Genomic DNA, 15619 nt, shown 5'->3' with positions numbered 1-15619 from the left:
TCTGGGCACATTTTCAAGAGTGACAAAGCATGATTCAGGAGGCACATGGAAGAAAGAAGCATATTTTGCCAGGCAGGCTCATCTCCCCAGATATCACAGCCCACCTTCCGAGGTAATCAATGACAGCTGAAGGCTATGGCGCAGCCCTTACCCATGTCCCCAAGGACTGGTGTGCGGGATGGGGGGGGGGGTGTGTGTCAAAGGAGTAGGGAGGTTGGGAAAGAGCCACCATTGTCCATGCCCCCCACCCCCATGACCAATCCTAACAGCAGTATGTCCCTGGGAATGGTTATTTCTATCAAAGTGTTAAGCTTTCTGCTTTCCAACAGTCCAGTTCTAATTTCAAGGTCCACTTAATTCTGCATCAAGTAATTACTGATATACCCAGAAGCACCTTGTCTCCAGAGTTAAACATATGGTGGAGAACTGAGACCTACTGGTATCCATTATGGAAGCAGCACGGATGCCAAGCCGATTAAAAATGCTCAGGCTCCCCACACAACATGCCGGGTGAGTGACAGCTCCTCGACAAGGCCAGTTGCAGAGTCTGCCAAAACAGTCTCTGCTGCACTGGGGCCCACATGGTGCGCTGAGAAAACAGTTCCATTTCTGGTATTAAATTCCCATACTGACCCGAGGACTTTGCCGTGAGCTCAGCAGGAGCACACCATCCAATTTACAGCTCTGCTCTCCGGAGCCTCGAGTGCCAGCCCCTGGCAGAGACGAATGATGGTCAACCCCTCCAGCTCATAAATTATGCAAAGGCAATAAATGCACTCAGCAAACAGCGCCTAACGTTTGCCTAGCCTGGCTCCTAACACACTCTGTAAAAAGCCAGAAGCTCGACACATACAAGAGGTCTATTCCACTCATAAAGGGGGTTTGTTGACAACTCCAGACGGAAAGCGAGCCACAGTCCTAAGGAGTCTTTCTGCTTCACTGGCAGCAGTTTATGGGCCGGCTTTATGAAAAAGAGAGGCTTTTATAGAGTCAGTGTGGGGAGAATTCAGGTCTCAAATTCACATTTAATACACTGTATGGCTTTCACACCCTAAGTTCAATACATTGCAGATTTTAGGCCAAATGATTCTTGCTCTTGAAAGGTTAAAAAAAGAAGTGTCTGCTCCCCAATCCCTAGATACCCACTCCAATTTACAGGAGTTCACGTCGAGCCACCTCCTGGTTCAGGCGTATGTTCTGCATGAGGCTGAGAAGCGGAAAAGGCACGTTGAATGCAGAGTCCCAGATGATTTGACCATTTTAAGCATTTTGACATCAGGGCCCCTCATCGGTTTATTAGCAAACAGGTTGCACGCTAACGACCAGCTTGAGGTGAAAGAGTACTCTCCATGACTAGATTTCAAAGCTCTTTGTGAAAAACTGAAAATGTTTTCCTCCATTTGAAAAGCAAGAAATGAAGAACAAGTAGGCCTTGCACCCCAGACAGGGAAGAATTCTCAGTCGCAGAGTCTTCCAACTGACTTCAAAGTGACCCAGACCAACCACAGACAAAAGAGGGAAACAGGAATGCGGAAATTCTCAAAGGCAGGACTTAGGAAGGGGCTAGTGGCTGAGCACAGTGCTGCCGGCCACTGGAACCCATCCCCGCTGAACTTCACTTTCACCTTCTGTATCCTCTGGTTTCGCAAATCAGAAGTGAGCCTCTGGGAACAACTTCTTCATTTTGCACCTAATTCCCACCCTTTAAATGCTTCAACCCATCTAAGCACCCACCCAATATATTCTCCTTTTAAAAATTAATGCATATTCATTGAAGATCTTTTTAAAAAATCACCTATGAACCTGCCACCCATAGGTAAACAGCAAATATACCTATCTAATTCTTTCCGGTCTTTCCTCCATCCTTCCCACATATATTTTAAGAAATGAAAATAAATTCCTACTATATTGTAGCCTGCTTTGTTTTCACATAAGGTGTCAAATATTTTGTTCAAAGAGTGAAATTTGCCCTGTCACATCACTTTTTTTAAAAAAAGGCTACACTGTGATCCACCGTATGGATTATAAATAATCTGGTAAGAAAATCCCCCCGTTCTGTTATTTGGATTGTTTTGACTGACATCATGGAATGTTCCCCTTGTACACACTCACCGATACACTGCTCTTCCCTAGTATCTTCTCATGGCCCTTCCTTCTCTGCATATCCCTTAATGTCCCCGGCTCCCCAGAGTTGAATCTGTAGCCCTATGGCTTCTCTGTGATTTCCAGGAGAGCCCCTAAAGATTCCCTTGGTTCCATGTACCATTTATATGTTGAGACTAAAAAATCTCTATGCCCACCATCTTCCAGTTTATGTGACTTTGGGAGAACTGTTTTAATCCTCTGCATCTCAGTTTACTTATCTATAAAATGTGGGTAATCATAGCATTGCTCTCAAAGGATGGTGAGAACAAAACAGGTTAGCACATGTAAACAACTCAGACAATCACTGTGGATGATAAATGTTAGCTGTTATCAATGTATGTTTTTGTCTGTTATGCCCCCTTCCTGAAACCCTGCAGACCCCTCAGACTCAAGCATCCATCTAAAACCAGACTCACCATCTTTTGCTCCGCTCAGCTCTGCCCCTCCCCCACCATGTCCCTGGTAATGCCATTACCCTTCAGTCTCAGTGGAGAGTCTTATCACCCTTGACTCTATTCTTGGGCAGACCCAACTTCCTCTCTTACCCGCATTACTGACTCTGCTTTCTAAATTCTCACCATCTCCACCACTTTGGCCACTGCTTTAGTTCAGCCTTTCATTTTATCATTACAAAAGGCTAATGACTGCTTTCCAGGGCCTATGGTCTCTTCCTTTTCTAATCCAAGTCCTTCTTGACCAGGGCAGATGTCCTCATTTTCCATTTGATCATTATGACACTTTCTATGGCAATGAAAACCCTTTAGGTTGCTTCCTCACCTCCCGAGTCCAACCACTTCCCCCCAGTACAGTGCCTCTCAAGCTTTCTGTGGAGAAGGGCCATTTGTTGTTGTTTTTTAAGATTTTATTTATTTATTCATGAAAGACACAAAATGAGAAGGAGAGAGAGAGAGAGAGAGAGAGAGAGAGAGAGAGAGAGAGAGACGCGCAGAGACATAGACCGAAGTAAAAGCAGGCTCCCTGCTCCCAATGTGGGACTCGATCCCGGAGCCTGGAATCACTCCCTGAGCGGAAGGCAGATATTCAACCTCTGAGCCACCCAGGCATCCCAGGACCATTTGTTTTAGTTTTATTTTTTTTAATTTCCAATACATCATAGACTTATACTTCTGTTAAATATAACATATAATAAATTGCTGGGAAAATGAAAAAGAAAAGCAAGGACATATAAAAAATGTGTTATTATTAGATTTAAGAGGTATAACATTACTCCATTGAATCGCTATAAAAGTTTCCAAATGTTTACTCTCAGCTGCCATGCCAATCTTGCAGTAGATAGTTAAGTGAGAGCTCATGGCGTGACCTCTTTCTGTATCCACACTTTGAGTAGCACTATTCTTAACACACCCCTTGCTCTCACCACACTCAGGCACACTTGGTCACACGCCTAGGACCTACTATCTTTGCACTTATCAATTCCCTCTGCCTGGAATTCTATTCTCACAAACATAGTTCCCTCTGGGAATCATCCAATACTCTTCTTAGAACTAGGAATTCTTAGAATTACAGTACTCTTCTTAGAACTAATTGTTTCTGTCTCCACCCCTTACAAAACGACATTTTCATTGTTTGCCACAAGATACATCCCTACTAGACAGTGAGCTCTGGGTAGGTAAGGGCAGTGCCCTGGGGCATGGAAGGTGCTCAGTCATATTGATAAATCCATCTCATTTGTCTTTAGAATTCTTCAAACTGTGGTTGAGTCCAGGTAACATAACAAAACTAGGATTTTGAAAAAACAAGTGATTTCAAAGAAAGAAGGTGTGAGAACCAATGACTAACTCAATTGTACTCCACCCAACAGTGGAGGGTGTTTGAACACACGGGGCAGGGTTACAGTCATTAGCAGAGCCTAGAGTTGGGGTGTAGAGGGAAATGTCTTCCATTAAAAGGCCCAGACAAGACATGATGATGATTTTTGTATATTCCTCAAAAGCAAACATTTCTCATTTACATTTGGGAATCTCAGTATCTGTCTTAAGACTCTGATCCAAATTGAAATAAGTCAAGGTCTGCGATACCTCTCTGCTTCATTCAGAATGAAGGAACAAGATAGAAATCTAGGTACCTCGTGATGGAATGCATTCTTAAGCAGAAAGTGGCAATCATTGAATATATCACATACAATGACATTGAGGAGGGCATTGCTCTCTATTCTGCTCAATGGACCTTGCTGGAACAGTTATTTTGTATCTCAAATCCATTTATCATTGCCACCAAAGATGTCAGGGCTGAACACCATCACTGAACAAAGTTATTTTATTCTTCCTTTTGCCTAAAGGAAATAAGAGGAAAATGAGGGAGAACCTCAACTTGTAAACTATAGCATCTAACATCAAGTACAATTTAACTTTGCCAGTGACAAAACAAATCGATTTCCCTTTGGGGCAGGCGGTTTATCTACGACTGTAAAGACATCCTCACCTAAAAGCAATTTCAGAAGAAGCCACCTAGAGAAAACATGACACTTATTTTCTTATTTAAAGAAGTAAGGGAGTAGCACAGTGACTAGAAACATGTCCACCACCATCTTCCCCTCTGCCCAATTCCTTGTACATGCAAAAACATGTAGCCATTTTATGCCGCATATGGCAACTCTGATGTTGTCTGTCTGCTATCACCCCACCAAGCCCTTGTTTCACACTGTTTACACTGCTTTCCTATCGACTTTGGGCTGTAAGTGAAATTCAAAGCTACTGAGAACTTTGAAATAAAAAGAGTATTTTAATCCTGAAAATGGTTTGAGGTACTCTTACTGATTGTAAAATGATACCACTGGCCCTCTTCCCTTCCATCCCAACAGTTAACTATGCTTGATCAAATAAAATAGCTCTAAAAAAGTGAAAGCATAATCGAAAGATTCGTTTGCCAAACAGTGGTTTAAAAGATGAGAATAAAGCTTCTGACAGCCACAAAATAAGTGCATTAGAAAATAAGGTAAGTTCTACCAATCTTTAGCTGTTCAGGAGGCAAGAGGAGAACAAATCTTCAGAAGCTTCTGGAATTCTGTACTGGTGACCTATTATTCCTATGGGGAGCTCTCAGAACCTGGCATTTTTGCAAGTTCTCAGCTTGAATTGGCCAGGGCTCAAATAGCCAACGTCATCTGAGGGGGCTAACAGAACAGTTCTTATTCTCCGCTCCAGGGTCTCTCAGACAATCACACATTCTCATTCAACAAATAATCTTAAAGCATCTACTATGTGCTAGGTTTATTCTAACCACTCATTAAAAGTACAAATATATTTCCAGAAATCAAGTTGACCAAAATCCGAAGCTCTAAAGGTCACAAATTAAATTTCAACATTTTTTTTCCTTTTTGTCACTTTCAAACCCAAGTATATTTCATAAAACAATCTGTATGCTGTAAATTTCCACTTCGCTCATTAAAATATTGTAGGGCTTTTGGAAGTGGAAGAAGTGGATATTTCACAAATCTTTTGAGTTCAGCGTTTTTTTCCCCCCTTAGAAGAAAGGAAGTCACACTTTGCCAAGTATAAACATACATAAACCCCAAAGATGAAATTTACTTAAAACCTAGAGCCACAAGCCTCAGTGGTTGCCAAAATGAGAAAAATGAGTTTCTTGTCCAAAGGTAAAACTGACAGGCTAGGGCCCGGTGATTTGTAAACGATCTCTTTTAAGCTTAAGCAACAGATCCTTTGCGTCTTTGTCATTGATTTACTGATTCTAAGTCATCAATAGCATTAATCCGTACCTGCCTGGGGACCTATTACAAATGACTTTGAAGACGGTGTGAAGCAAGAGTTTATTTTAAGACCACAGTATTATTACCAGGGAGACCTTCTCAGCTATGTTCTGTGGTAGCATTATATTTGTGGCTCCCTGTAATGTTGCAATCTTCCCTTTCCAGATCACAGCTGCTTGTTCCTTTGGGTGGGACCTGACCCCCCTGGATTCGCTTCAACTAAACCCTGGTTCTTTTCAGAGTCCTGTGTGAACTAATAAAACCCAAATTTGCTGATGAGTAAAAAGGAAAAGCATGTTATGGGTTAAAATAATACAAGAGTCTATTTTTTCCGCTGTGTTGTGATCCATAGAAATCACCCTGAGCCTTTTCCCTTTCTTCTCTGCCTGGGAAGCCAATTGCTTTGATTGCAGTGATATGAGCTAGCTAAAATGACTTGCCCTTGCTTGTGAGGCAAATGGAACATGCTAATAGAACTTATCGCATTACCCGATGCAAAAGTGCCATAGCTCATTACTTTAAGATAAAAGGATATCATTGCAGACGGCAAGCAGAATTGACTTTCTGAGGCCCGGCTTGATGATGATTTAATCAACTGCTCTCTTTCACTTCTCATCTCTGCGCCTGTCGGTTTCACAGGTGCCGTTAAATGAGACACTCAGAAAGTGAGCGGAGGGAAAGAAATTGCTGTCATTACTTTTCAAGAAAGGAGGTATGCAAATTTTCGACAGAAAGATTGCGTTCATAATGGGCCTGGTAAAATACAAGGATCATGCTTGACAGGTGAGGGCAAGCCATTCGTATGTCCTTAAAGCAGAGCAACCGTCCTCATTTAGAAATGTGCTCTGTAAGAGAAACTACAAATGAGAGACCGGGCGGGGCCAGTTCCCAGGCGGGCTGGAATCACACAGGGTTGGTCCAAGCTGGTCCAGGTTCTAGAAAAGGGGAAGAAGCTTAAAGTCTTGAGGAAGCCAAAGCCAGATGAGCAGATAACAAAGCCTGGTAGCTCTTCATTGGAACCAAAATGGCAACAAGCTCTTGCAAAGCCTATCTTTTTCTCTTTCACATGTAACTGTGGAGTCAGTTTGCCAGGATTCAAATCTTGGCTCTACTTCTTATGACCTGTAGGGCCTTAGGCAAGTAAGGCCCTGTGCCTCAGTTTCATTTTCTATCAAAAGGGGCCACTGCCAGTACTACCTCCCAGGGTTGCTGAGAACATTTGAGTTCATAAATATACAATAATAAAGTATATATAATGAATGAATGAATCAATCAATCAATCACTAAAAAGGTATAGAACCATGCCTGATACAGAGGAGGCACTCAGCAGATGTCAGAAATCACGAATTCATTCATTCCTCAACAAAGACTGAGTATCTTTTTTTGTTTGTTTTTTTAGGAGTATGTGTGCCAGGTGCTGGAAACCTACCTGGCTGTGGTTTCTACAGAATACAATTCTTCACTGATTTCACGTATTTAAGTCTTGTTCCCCTGAGAGATGGTGAGCTCCTCGAGAGAGCACTCTAATTGTCCCCAGAATCATCACAGGGCCTAAGGCAGTCTTAAGGACCCTAAAAGATGTTCAAAACCGATGTGATGATTTATGGATATTTCCCCTCCCTCCCTCCTTCTACTTATCTGATGCTGTGGGTAGCGCAAGACCCCAGAGGAATCTCCTCTTGGAGTAGGGAATTTGTCTGTATTTGGGACTCTAGGCAACCACCAAATGTCCTAGCCTGGGAAAGGAAGAGAAAGTCTGGCCTGAACCACCTTCTGGAACCCACAATGAATCTGAATACATTAAACGATCAGGGTAGTATGAACAGAGATATTTTTTCATCCACTTTGCCTTCAATAGGTAATTGTTCTATTTTCTCCAATACTCAAAGTAAAAGCATCTTTCTTAAAGTGCCTGTTACTGTGAGTTCTTTTTCCCCAGGTAATGAAGCTGCTGCAAACCATTCTTTCTTCTAGCCCCTGAGGTTGTGAGGCATGGAATGCAGCTCCTGTCTTCCATGCTAAGTGGCACCTACATGACTCAGTTCCTTCCCAATGGGACCAGTCCACCTCAGGCGACAGGAGTGGGAGGAGGGTCCATGGCAGCAGAGCAGCTGGGAGCCCTCTATTTTGGAAAAGTCTGGTTCCTGAAGTGCATTCTGCGGCGTGGCTCTTTTAGGGCAGAGAATCTGCACAGGAACTCTCTCTGAGCATTTTGTTTCCCCTAAAATAGCCAGCCTACAGCCACCAGTCCTGAAAAAAGAATGTTCTGACCACAGCCCTGGGAGAGAAGTGTTATAACCTGTTTCCAAGATGAGAAGTTAAGGCTTCTAGTGGCACAGGTGGTACTTGAACCCAGCTCCATCCTCCAAAGCTCACGTTCCCAGCAAGCACAATACAGCCCTGCTCACTCTCTCGTGCACTATACAAAGAGACTACTTGAAAAACATCTTTCTGATTAATTGCTTGGCATGGGCAGAGGCAGGCTGAAACCAAAAAGCGGTTGCAATGAATGACCATAAGTGGCAGTGAATGCAGCCAGGCAGTCACATTTCTACTCTACCCCAGACAGCTCTCCCTTAAGAGGAGAACCCAGTGGAGTACCTGGCTCAGGAAAGTGCTCATTAAATCTGAGGCTGACCTAGGTTCAAATTCTGGTCCCTCTTAACTCAGCAGCCATGCAATCTTGGCAAAGATACTTAACATCTTGGAGCCTACCTTCCTTTTTTTCCAGCCTATAACTGGGAATGATATATACTCCATGGAATTTTTGTTAGAATTAAATGAGTTCAAGCATTTGAAAGCCGCCAGAAAGAAATAACTAAGAGTTTTACTTTTTTTCCAACTCTTTGATGAAAGAAATGCTGTATCACACACAGAGATGAGGTAATGATCGTTATTTAAATGTTGGGTTTAATTTCTTTATAATTTTATTGGCAGATGGGAAATCATATTCTGCAATTCCTGCTTGGGAGGTGTCTGAAGACTCGCTACTATACTAGGCAGAAAGAAAAACAACAACCCAAATAAGCAAGCAAAAACAGAAACTATCATTCCCTCTCAAAGTAGAATAACAAATGGTTTCATTTCACTGATAAAATATACGCATGCCTTGGGAGATACTGCAGACTTGCTTCCAGACCACTGCAATAAAATGAATATCGAAATAAAGTGAGTCGAATGAAATTTTTGGTTTCCCAGTGCATATAAAAGTTATGTTTACACTACACTATAGTCGATGAAGTGTGCAATAGCACTATGTCTAAAAAAAAAAAAACACAAAAAACAAACAAAAAACCACACACCAATTTACATACCTTAGGTTAATAAATACTTTATCGTGAAAAAGTGCTAACCATCATCTGAGCTTATAGTGAGATGTAATCTTTTTGCTGGTGGAGGGTCTTACCTCAGGGTTGCTGTTGCTGCCTGGTCAGGGCGGTGGCTGCTAAAGGCTGGGGTGGCTGCGGCCACTTCTTGAAATAAGGCGACAATGAAGTTCACCACATTGATTGACTTTTCCTATCATGAACAATTTCTCTGGAGCATGTGATACTGTCAGATGGCAATTCATACACAGGAGAACTTCTTTTAAAATTGGAGTCAACCTTCTCAAACTCATTTGCTGCTTTATCAACTACGTTTATGTCATTTTCTGAATCCTTTGTTGTCATTTCAACAGTCTTCATAACATCTTCACCAGGAATAGATCCCATCTTAAAAATCACTTTTCTTTGCTCAATGCATAGGAAGCAACCCCTCTTTCAGTAAAGTTTGATCACGAGGTTACAGCCATGCAATCTCACCTTCAGGCTCCACTTCTAATTCGAGTTCTCTTGCTGCTTCCACTACTTCTGCAGTGACTGGCTCCCCTGAAGTCCCGAACCCCTCAAAGTTATCCATGAGGGCTGGAATAAACTTCTTCCAAACTCCCATTAGTGTTGGTATTTTGATTTCCTATAAATCACGGATTATTTAATGCCACTGAGTATGGTGAATCCTTTCCAGACAGTTTTCAATTTATGGCGCCTAGATCCATCAGAGAAATCACTACCTTTGGCACCTACAGCCTTATGAAATGTTTCTTAAATAACATGACTTGAGAGTCGAAATGACTCCTTGATCCACAGGCTGTAGAATGGCTGTTGTGTTAGCAGGTATGAAAATAACATTACTCTCATTCTACGTCTCCATCAGAGCTCTTGGGTGACCAGGTATGCTCTCAACAAGCAGTAATATTTTGAAAGGAATCTTATTTTTTGAGCAATAGGTCTCATTAGTGGGCTTAAAATATTCAGTAAACCATTTGTAAACAAATGTGCCGTCATCTACACTTTGTTGTTTCATTTATAGAGCACAGGCAGAGTAGATTTCGCATAATTTTTAAGGGCCCTAAGATTTCCATAGTGGTACCTGAAAATTGGCTTCAACTTAAAGGCACTAGCTATACGAACCCCTAACAAGCCCCTGTCCTTTGAAGCTCTGAAGCCAGGCACTAACTTCTTTCTAGCTAAGCAAGTCCTGATGGCATCGTCTTCCAATGGAAGCCTGTTTCATCTACATTGAAGGTCTATTGTTTGGTGTAGCCCCCTTCATTAAAGATCTTAGCTGGATCTTCTGGAGAACTGGCTGCAGCTTCTCCATCAGCATTGGCTCCTTCACCTTGCACTTTTATGTTATGGAGATGGCTTCCTTTCCTTAAACCTCACAAATCAATCCCTACTAGCTTTAAACATTGCTCCTGTAGCTTCCTCACCTCTCCCAACAGTCACAGAATTAAAGAGAAATAAGGCCTGGCTCTAGATTGGGTTTTGGTCTAAGGGAATGTTGTAGTTGGTTTGAACTTCTATCCAGACCATGTAGACTTTCCTTATATCAGCAATAAAGCTGCTTTACTTTATAATTCATGTGTTCATTAGAATAGCACTTTTAATTTCCTTCAAGAGCTTTTCCTTTGCATTTACAGCTTGACCAACTGTTCGGTGCAAGAGGCCTAGCTTTTAGCCTATCTTGGCTTTAGACAAGCTTTCTTCACTAAGCTCAATCATTTGTAGCTTTTGATTTAAGGGAGAGACTTGTGACTCTTCCTTAAACACTCAGAGGTTATTGTAGTGTTAGTAATTGGTCTAATTTCAAAATCACTGTGTCTCAGAGAATAGGGAGACCCAAGAAGAGGGAGAGAGATGGGGGACTGGCCAGTCAGCAGAGCAGTCAGAGCACACACAACCTTTATCTGTTAAGTTTGCTGTCTGATAGAAGCACGGTTCAGGCCACCCCAAAACAATGGCAATAGTGACATCAAACCTCACTGACTACAGATCACCATTACAAATATAATAAAAGTGAAAAAGTTTGAAATACTGCGAGAATTACCAAAATACGACCAAGAAATGAATTGAGCAAATGGTGTTGGAAAAACAGAACTGTTTAATTCATGGAAGCCACAGACCTTCAATTCAGTATGTGCAAAACAAGGTGTCTGTGAAGCACAACAAAGGGAAGTGCACTAAGATGAAGTATGGCTCTACCAACAAGGCAAGACACTTTAGAATTCAGTTTTCTAAGTGTTCCGTTAAGTTCCTGATGCACATTTTTTGGGTGGATATAATGTGGATCTATTCTTCAGTTAAATAATAGGCAGTAACCTGTGTATAGGGACTAATGTCAAATGAGGAGCTGGAGTTAGACTTGTAGGTTATGCAGAGTACAGTAACAACTTGTAGGCTTTGACATTACCAAGAGGTTCACTCAAATTCAAATTGGCAAAATAAATAATTAGATAGATAGAATGGATATCAAAAATGTCAGGTGATTATTGGTATAAGTAGGAAGCCAGCAACTTTGGAATCTGTCCAGGGATTCTGACCTATCAGGGTTCAAAACTATCTGGAGAGCCCTTTGCCTGGAATTTATACATATGCAAGGCTGACTTAAGGACTTATCTAACAAAACCAACCAAGAGAATAACCTTGGGAAGAGAAAACTTCCTAGAGTATTAACAATGGTAATTGCAAACACAGGGATTACAATGCCTGGCACTTAGTAGGCACACTCAATAGTCTAACAGACTACTTCTACCCCATTTGGAAATGCTTGTTCTCTCTTCCATAGATAGGAGAGCTTTCTCTGATTTCTCTGCATCTTCAACACTGTGGTCAGAAGCTGCTTATATCTGCTCTTCCTAAATCTGACATCTGAAAGGGGCTCAATAAATACATGTGAAAGAATGAATCCATAAATCATATTAGCAAAATATCTGAGAGGAAGATGTCATGGAAATTGTTTAATTGAGGAGATCCAGAAATAGACAGTGGTTGATGGGATGAATACTAAGGTATTTGAAAGTGTGGGTGTCTGAGTGTTTGTATGAGAAAGACACAGACAGACATAATTTCAAGCTAAAAGAAAATAACCCCATACATTTGAAGAAATCTAATTTTAAGGTTATTTTTTTAAGAAAATCAGGAGACTCAAAATCCTAAAGTATTTCCCCTTATATTTGACTCACTTGAAGTCAAATGAAGCAACTGGAACTGAAGAGGAAAAGGGAACACAGTGTTCTCATATTGCAGAAACACAATGGCCACGTTAGCAACTTCCCATCCATCTGATTTTTTGTTTTGTTTTTAAAATTTAAGAGAGTAAAAAGTGTAGCTAAAGGAATAGAAATATGGCTTGAGACAAAGTGATTTACAAATGTCAGAGGGTGGTTTGAGAAGATCCAAAGACATGGTGGGCTGCCATTCCATATGATCCAGAAACTGATTTGTTTTTTTTTCCCCCTTCCTCTTAGGCACCTCACTTTTGTCCCTCTTAGAATCCATCATTCATAACTGGCATTGTAAATTAAATTGTACCTAACAACAGTCTTTATTTTAGGATGGCTTGAAAGCCTATCTTATAAATCACAAACAAGGAAGGGTAGGATTACTATAAATTGTCTGCAAGAAAATACAAATCGCCAAGATAAAAACACCCACTGGTTTGCCAGTCTCAAGTTCCCTGTTTTGACATACTATATGCAGTAATTTGGTACCCACAATCTCTTATTAGAAAATGAATGTGCTATTTTTCTGAATGCTGCAATTACAATAATTGAATTTAAAATGGGGATTGAGTTTCTCTATTTGGAGGAAAAGAATAATTGTGTATTTCTGATTAAAATCAAGGGGACTGAAAAGGGGTTGTACGGATTCCAGCTTCAGTCTCCCTAAGTGACTCCTCGTGAGGCCAGAGAAAAGAAACGTTCAAGTACAGAGAAATGGACCAGCACCTCAGCAGCAGGCACTGTCTTTGGCCTCATTTGCTTTGTCTCCTGGCCTTCCATCACAACACCCCTGTGACAGAGGCAATCAGAGCACTGTGGCATGGTTACGTATTAAATGGCAGCCATGCTGGAGTTCCCCACTGTGTCAAAAATTAAGAGTTAAAATGCAAGGAAAACAAACATTTCTTTGTGTTGAAAATGCCTGTCCCCTTTCAGAATGCAAACATTTTGGAGTAGTTATTTCCTCTTTATAGAATCTATTCTGGGGTGTGGTGGTGGTGGTGGTGGTCGTGGTGGTTATAATGGCAGAAAGAGTGGGGAGAAGGAAACCAATGATATTTTCTAGAGGTCTCTGCTTCTTTTATTTTACCAAAAAACTATATAAGAAGCCACCTTTAAGGTTCAGATATAAGAAAGGAAAAGGGATTGAGCAAGAAGAGGGCTCTCTTGCCTTTGCAATGCCTCTTTATTGGGTGTCTCCTGAAATCCCCTATTTATCCAAAGTGAAAGGGGAACTGAGTCTCACAAGTCCTCCTAAATATTTCTTAAAATATAGCTTTCTAAAAAAAACAGTTTTTCTAGCACAATATGAGCCATGGATTGTCCCTTTATATTGCTTGCTTTTTTTTTTTAAGTGGCATTAATGGCTTTACTGAGCTATAACTGACGAGAATAAACTAGCCATATTTAAAATGCACTATTTGACACGTTTGTACATATGGATACAGCCATGAAACCATACCACAATCAAGAGAGGAAACATCCACAGCACACAAGTCTCCTGAGCTCCTTTGTTAATCCTGCCCATACCGCCCCTGCCTCCACTGATCTGTGTTCTGTCACCACAGATTAGTTTGTGTATTTTCTAGAGTTTTATATAAATGGAATCATACAGTGTGTACTCTTTTTGCCTGGTTTCTATCATTCACTGCTTACTATTTGGATGCCTAATTAAAAGGAAGCCTCCCAGCTCAAGCACAGAAGGCAGCCTATAGAAGCCACCTTGGCCAGGGTTTACTGTCATCCCCTAGGAATAGGACCGATTACTTGGTCTTACTTTATTCTTAGGCTTTATTATGTACTTCAGTAATCAATAAGCATTTCTATGGCAGAGGGTTTATTTTACTCTATAAATCCAAGAAGGAGAGAATGATATTAACACATCAGTATGGATGGGCTCTGCTGCTCTATAACACTATGAGGAGAATGCGAGCAACAGATTTAAATCTAAGAAGGTTACAGAACAGTCATAGCTCCTGGCTGGATGGCAGGAATCGTAAAAGACTCAGGCAAGATCTACAGCAATGCACCATGAACCAATGGGACTCATGGAGAAAAAAAAAAAAACTGAATAGGCATGCTCCTTGTCTACCCAGAAAGAATTATAAGCACTGGCTTGAGTGGAATGTGAAGAGCCTCTCTCAAAAATCCAAACTATTTCTTAACAGAACGAATAAAAAGGCAGTGAACAAGTGTTGATTGCAGGCTGACTGCGTAGAAAGCCCCAATCAGGTTTAGGAACTCAAGGGTCACCTGGCAGTCCCAGGAGGCTCTTCCTTCTTTCCTCCCACTACAACTCCTGCCCCCTGGGCTCCATGGTAATGAGCAGCAGAACATTTTTTCTCTAGCTAACCCTTGGAAACTCACCCTTCCTTTCAAAAGGAGAGACATGAATTCACGGGAGAGAAAATATAAATGGTTAATAAACATATGAAAAATAAAGGGCTCAACTTCACCAGTAATCAAAGAAATACAGATGAAAAAGATACATTTCTTTCCTATCTAAATAAAAAAAAATAAACGCTGATACACAATGTCAGCACCGTTGTGATGAGGCAGACACTCATCTAGTCCTTGGAGGAATGTCTATTTTCTACCTGGAAGATAATTTTGTGATATGCATCAAGAACCTAAACAGTTTTCATACGAGGTAGCTCATCTCTTCTCTGACATATAGATCCAAAATGGAGCAAAAACGTACATAGGGATTTGCTTACAAATTTTATCATGAGGTTAGGGAATAACTCAGTAGAACATTAGTTATATGGCTATTGTCAGCACATAGGAAGAGCATGACACACTTGATATAGATTGCTTTTTTTTGGCATGATAACATCTCCCCACCCTCCTACACCCCATTGTGTAGATTTTAGAATTCCAATTTTATAGTGAGAAGGTGAGAATTGAAGACATTAAGTAACTTGCCAAGAGCCACACACTTCTCAGAAGCTTTGGGCATCTGAACCAAGGTATTCCTAAGTCTCTGACTGATCCAGTCCAATACAGGCTTCAAGAACCTAAATGTGCCCAAATTGAGGAACAGATAGATATGTCAGTATGACATTCCTCATAAAAATAATGTTCCTAAGGAATTTAACATGGAAAACTGATTGCAGTCAGAGGGAAGTTAAAATAAAAATCCTAAAAGTGATCTTGGGGGAATGACATATCATTTTTTAGGCTTAATTTCTTCTTATCAATGA

General features: G+C 41.0%; 1 protein-coding gene across 3 annotated transcripts in view; it reads right to left on the bottom strand.

Moving 5' to 3' along the window:
• Positions 1–15619, bottom strand: part of AUTS2 (activator of transcription and developmental regulator AUTS2) — a 1136649-nt gene that overhangs the window by 325829 nt on the left and 795201 nt on the right. The window lies entirely within an intron of this gene.

Source organism: Nyctereutes procyonoides, unplaced genomic scaffold (genome assembly GCF_905146905.1).
Source record: "Nyctereutes procyonoides isolate TBG_1078 unplaced genomic scaffold, NYPRO_anot_genome, whole genome shotgun sequence".
NCBI classification, from domain to species: Eukaryota; Metazoa; Chordata; class Mammalia; order Carnivora; family Canidae; genus Nyctereutes; species Nyctereutes procyonoides.
The sequence above is the reverse complement of the archived record's forward strand: the minus strand, read 5'-3'. Positions and strand labels throughout refer to the sequence as shown.